Genomic DNA, 5,822 nt, shown 5'->3' with positions numbered 1-5,822 from the left:
CCCGCCAGCCCCGGCCGTTCAGCTAACCGGCAGCCGGGGGAAGCGGGCGCGGGGCTTGCGTCCCCGTCCCGGGGTAACGGCGGGACGCCCGGGGGGGGGGGGGCGGCCCTGCCAACAGGGACGGCAACCGCTATAGGGGGCGCCGACCGCCCAGGCGGTACCCGCAGAATCGGGTCCGGGAGAGGAGGAGGTGCGGGAGTGCGCTTACCTGCCTGCTGACCGGCGGGGGGGCTTCCCCCCACCACGTCACGCGTAGGTGTCCTGCCTGCGAGGTCGCCGCCGGCTTTTGTCTTCTCAAAATCAATGACCTTTACGCCAACTCATCGTCTCTGGTCTAGATTGGCTTTTAAATACCTGCGAGTGGTACTCTCCTCCCTCCATCGGAGTCCCACCTGCACAGAAGTACAACAATAATTTTTTTGTTCCAAATAGCGCCTTAAATCAAACAAGCGCACACATGCACTTCCTTTATCGCATTTCACTTGAGGCCTAAACAACCGTGCAATAAAAAGTTCAGAGGTTAGTTGTAAAACGAGCTAAAGGCTGACATAGCTACGTTGTCATTTCGGAGGTTGGGACTCTGTCCAGTCACTGCAGTGCAGTAAGGGTCTTCCTCACAAGCACCTTCCTACTTTTACAGCCCGATTTTCTGCTCCATTTTTGTCAAAGCTGCCACTGCCAGCTTTCTGAGGTTCCGTCAGGTGGACTTCACTTCTCAGCATCAGCACCAGTGGCTTCGTCAAACTTTCACCCGTGTTACTGCGGTTTGCCTGCTAAAGCCATGTGCCAGATTTTTTTCTGTACAGCACTGCTGAGTTCCTCATCAAGCCTGCTATGCTGTTTTGTAATCCTTCAGATGTGATAGGAAATTGGTGATGTTTTATATGCTTTATGCATCATTTGAACTTCAATTGTGAGGAACATTTTTTTTTTCATAATTACGTACAGCAGAATCCAACACTGAACATATTCAAAAAGCTGGATGCTATTGCAGTCTTACCATACTGCAAGCCCTAAAACAGCTTCGATGCACGCTGCAGCAGCATTATTATTCTACAGTAGCCAATACCTCTGGCACCCTGTATTAAGCTGCTAACAGCAATCCTGCAAGTCACTGTCAACCCCAAGGGTATTTTCAGCTAAGTCTCACAACACTTATGGGAAAGGTCAGTAGGCAGCCTCAGAATACAGCTACAGACCAGATAACTAAAAGTGGAAGAGATAACATTTTGGGATTATTGAAATGTTTTATTAGGCAAATATTTTTGTTGGTTACTTTGTGATTTCTGTGTGTATTTTTTATCTTGTGTTCTTGGATGGTTTCTTTCTTTGCTCAGGATTGCTTGTTCAAAAGCATTTGGGAAGTATTAAGGAGAAGAGGTTGGACATAGAGGCTTATTTTCATTAAGAGGTAAAGAAGAACCACAATTTTTCTTCTGTCTTACATTTTTTTTGAGAAAATATTGGCAGCATGTTATATGATGGAGGTGAGGGCTGTGATGGATTTAGGGCTACTCTATAAACCTTTAAATACGTTCTCTGTGTTTGATCACTATGAAAGATGTGTACTGTGTCAGTATGTTGTTTCAGTGTAATAGCAGATTTAAATAAACAAATAGAAGGAGGAAACAAACACCAGGAGAAAATATGCCTCATCAAATATTTCTGAGACTGTCAAAAAGGACATTAAGTCTAGATGAAGCTGACTCTGCGCATTGGGTCCAAACATGTTAGCTGAGACAACAAGGAGCATCTATGGATTATCCTTAAATGTGGCTAAAGCTAGGAGTGTGGGTGAAAGCAAAGAGAACTGCAAGTATGCCTGTCTCTCTGCCAGAGGTTAGGGGGCCTGGGAATGAAGGCGCTTTCTAGATCAGTGGATGTGCTAGGGCAGGATAAAGCTAATTCTGAACTCTATTTGCTTATAATCTGCTTTCCTCCAATTATCATTCAACAATATTTTAAGAAAGTTATTTGGAGATGCCAAAAAAATATTTACTGTTGGTCATAACTCCTGGAGTTGTGCCCAGTTTGATCTCTTGAACAAGCGCAGTCGCTGTGCAGGGTAGTGCAGAGCAGATACCAGAGCAGAATGCCAGAGCTCTGAGCCCGTTCACAAGCCTTACTTGCCCTCACCTGGGGCTCCCACCTGGGCTGGGGCACCCTCTCCTGGCCTGAGCTGTGTTGTAGGAGGGCCTGTGCCCAGCCATGTCCCTGACTTGGCGACTGGCTTGACTCGGGGCCTGACTTGTCACTTTGCTTTTGCTTGATGGCAAAACCACTACCGTCCTCAGCCCTATTCTGCTAGCCTAGCTCAGACACCATGGCGTGGTGTCCTGCTTTGTGGCATTGTCATCCCTGGCTCCAGGCTCACCTTCCCTCACGGAGGGGTCCCAGTTCTGCTCCTCCTTAATGTGGAAAGTCACTGATGTGCCTGGGTCCTTCTCACCTCCTTTTTGAGTGCAGGGCTGGGAAAAGAGGGATGCCGAGTTCAAAATAATGTAAATTTCTGAAATGGAAATACAAAATGAAGGTATGCATTGGACTGGCTTGAGGAGACAGGAAAAGAGATGAGATGAAAAAGAGTGATTAAGTTAAAAACAGAATGGAGGCAGGGAGAGGAGTGAGTGTAGGTGTAGAAGCCAGTTAGTGTGGGGTTTGGGACATAACTGCGGAAATGTTCAGCAGGAACATTTCACAAGGAAATTTCTGCTTGTGGTATGTATATGCAGCAGCAGATGGGATCAGACAGTGATGATCAACTTTTCATATGCTTTTTAAATTCAAAGAATTTAAAAAAATCTAATGGGTTCATAAGGTAGGAGGGAAGGGATGAAACAGAAATAGTAGCATGGAGGGGTTTATATATAAATGTATCTAAGTACAGCTGAGGAATTGAGATGTGGGTGAATGTGCAGAAAAGGAGAGAGATCTGACCTGCTTACAATTAGTGGGATGTCCGTGTCAGAACTGTCAAGTGATGGCCCACTCTGTCTGTTGGCATTCCCATGCCTCTTCCCTAACAGGGCCATGCACCAGCTCCCTGGAGAGTCTAGGGAGATGGCTGTACCTGTGAAAGATGGAGGTGCCTGCAACCGACAGTGGGCATCCAGGGACCAAGTTGCTTACACTGGTTTGGACAAGTGAGGGAGAAGAGGATACAGGAATGCCAGTGTCAGAGCAAGTGGAGAGGCTCCACATGAATGCTGATGGCCAGAAAACATATTTTTAAAAATTTCTGCTTGTCTTTTACCCTAGTGTAGAATGTCTACGTTCCTTTTAGTTTTACCTTAATGGATATGCTCTTAATAAGTCTAAAAAATGGACTCATAGCCTGGGGTTATAGAGCAGAAAGAGCTAGGGACCCTCATGTTTGTTTGTTTACTGCACAAATGGGTGCATCCTGTCGCTATTGGTGCATGTTAGTTTCTCTGGGCCCTTTGAGACAACTTGGCTTGTCTTAAAGCTCCTGGAAACCTGCAGAGCCAAGTGCTGTTTCCTTCTCACATGCCTGGAATCCATCCAAGACACCCCAGATATCGGTTAGGAAGGCTCACACTTATGTTGTTGTCATTCTCTGAATAGTCATGCCAAGAGACTGCCAATAGGTAGATTCAGTCCGAAAGTGCCTGGGCAAGTCTGCAAGTTCCTAGGAGATAAAGGTGGGCTCTTTCTTTGTGCTCTGTGACAAGCTTAACACTAATTGAAGCTGCTCCTGCTCAGTTTGTATGTAAATGGTTTCTCTTGTGTTTCTGGTCTCCCAAGGGGGCAAGTATCCCTGGAATGCTTTTAAACATGGGCCAGCTAGTTTCCTGCCAACAACCTCTCTATGTGACAGCAATGCAGTTTGCTTGCATCTGACAACAGAAAATGTCTTTTGCATTTAAAAGAATGAAGTATTTTTGTGTGTGTATTTTTACAATGTCTGTCTGTTCTCTGTACTTGCTGCCCTTTGGGGATTCCTCTAACTCCATGGCTTCTTTCCTTCTCTCCCAGCCCACTGGATGTAACAGGGGGACCTTTTATATTCTGGGGCAGGCTGGGAGTCTCTCACAGACTGGAGAGCAGTTGCCATATCATGCTTAGGAGAAGTTAGATGGAGAATACACAATGAAGCAGTGGATCTGTCTCCAGGATTAAAAGAACCAGATGGGAAAGGTCTGGGAATTCTATGGATGGGACCTGGTGTATGCATTGGGCAACTGCCAGGTTTGCCCTGGACTGACTGCTAGCCATAAAAGCAGATTCCCACCTTTACCTCATTTTCTTCACCTGAACCAGCAATGATGGGATGGAGTACATGTGTTGTGTGGAGCTGGAACAGGCTCATCCCTCCCAGGATGGGTTCTCGCACAGAGGACAATGTTATCTGTGTCTCCCATGGTGCTATGTTAGGCTGTGTGTGTCCTTTTATCAGGAATGCTTTTAATAAACAATATAATATTTGAAATTGTATCTGCTGGATGATACCTTATTTTCTCTAATGTTTATACAATGTACTATTGGTAGGGCCTACCTATTAATAGTTAGGTATCACTATTCTCACGTTTCAAAAGCAAAGAACTGAAAACCATGCTGTCTAGTTGGTACCAAGCAGATGACACACCTGCGCTGTTGTGCCTGGTCAGGAGAGGAAGCGCTGTAAAATTGCAGTCCCGGGCGTGTGGAAGCTCGTTCACGGGGACCAGAAGGGGGCACAAATGCAAAAGTCACAGCACTGACAGCAGGTTCCCCGAAATTGTCTGCAATAATGGAATTTGCTTTCCCTTAAAACCAATAGAAACACAGATAAATAACAGGTGGCAAATGAATATTGGTGGCAAAGTTAATCGTTAAGGACTTTAGGAGTACCCAGGAATATCACATGACTGTAGGAAGTTAATTGTATGGTTTTCTGCATCATGCTACAGGCTGTGGGAGGAACCGGAGGTGCTTCTTTTTCCTGAGGATTGCTACTCCATCGTGTGCCTACGCTGGGACAGACTAAAGGCCACATCGGAAGCATCCGTTTGGCATTTGTTAAATGCTGAGTTACCGATTTTGTGACCCAGACACCTTTTAAAAGGAATTTTGATTCGTAACTCGGTCCTACAACAGCACGGCACTAGCGGATGCCGTTGCAGATCATTGGTACTCCGGCAGCGTTTAGCCACGCACGCAGGTGCCAACTCCCATCACCTTCCATCCGTCCCCGTGTTTTGTGGTGTTTCCCAGCTCTTCAGTCACATCTTCCTTCCCCCGGCAGCCTGCCGACCTCCCCCCACCCCGCCCCGCGCAGTGACTGCCGCCGCGGGGGCAGCTCCCGCGCCCCCGGGGCAGGGGCGGTGGGACCGCCGGCGCCCCCGCGCTAGCTGACCAATGGCAGCCTCCAACACGTAGGCCTGGCCCGCGCGGGCTGGCCGCGGCCCAATAGGCTCGCCCCATGCAAAACAACCCGCCGCGGGACGGCGATAATTGGCTCCGCCGCAAGGGCGGCGGGGCGCGCGCTGGGCCGCTGGCGGCGCCAGCGTAACCGGCAGGCCGGGGAGAGCCGCCCCGCCCCCTTTCTTCGGTGCACGGCGCGTGCCGGCTCGTTTCACGAGGGCGGCCAAAGCCGGGGGGGCGGGGGGGGGGAAGTACGGCCGTGCCGTTTCGCTAGTTCATTCGTTAACGGAGCTCCTAAGCTCACAAACCCGCTCACGAAGCCGCCAGCGCGAGATCCGCGGCCCCTGCGACCAAACCCGCGAACCGGGAGCGGCCGCTGAGCCCGCGCGACTGGCGCCGCAGGCTGCAGCTGTGGGGAGGGGCGGGCTCGGGCCCCGGCGGCCGGGCGGGAGGGCGCT

The sequence above is a fragment of the Haliaeetus leucocephalus genome, unplaced genomic scaffold, assembly GCF_000737465.1.
Source record: "Haliaeetus leucocephalus isolate CR32 unplaced genomic scaffold, Haliaeetus_leucocephalus-4.0 Scaffold819, whole genome shotgun sequence".
Lineage (NCBI taxonomy): Eukaryota > Metazoa > Chordata > Aves > Accipitriformes > Accipitridae > Haliaeetus > Haliaeetus leucocephalus.
The sequence above is the reverse complement of the archived record's forward strand: the minus strand, read 5'-3'. Positions refer to the sequence as shown.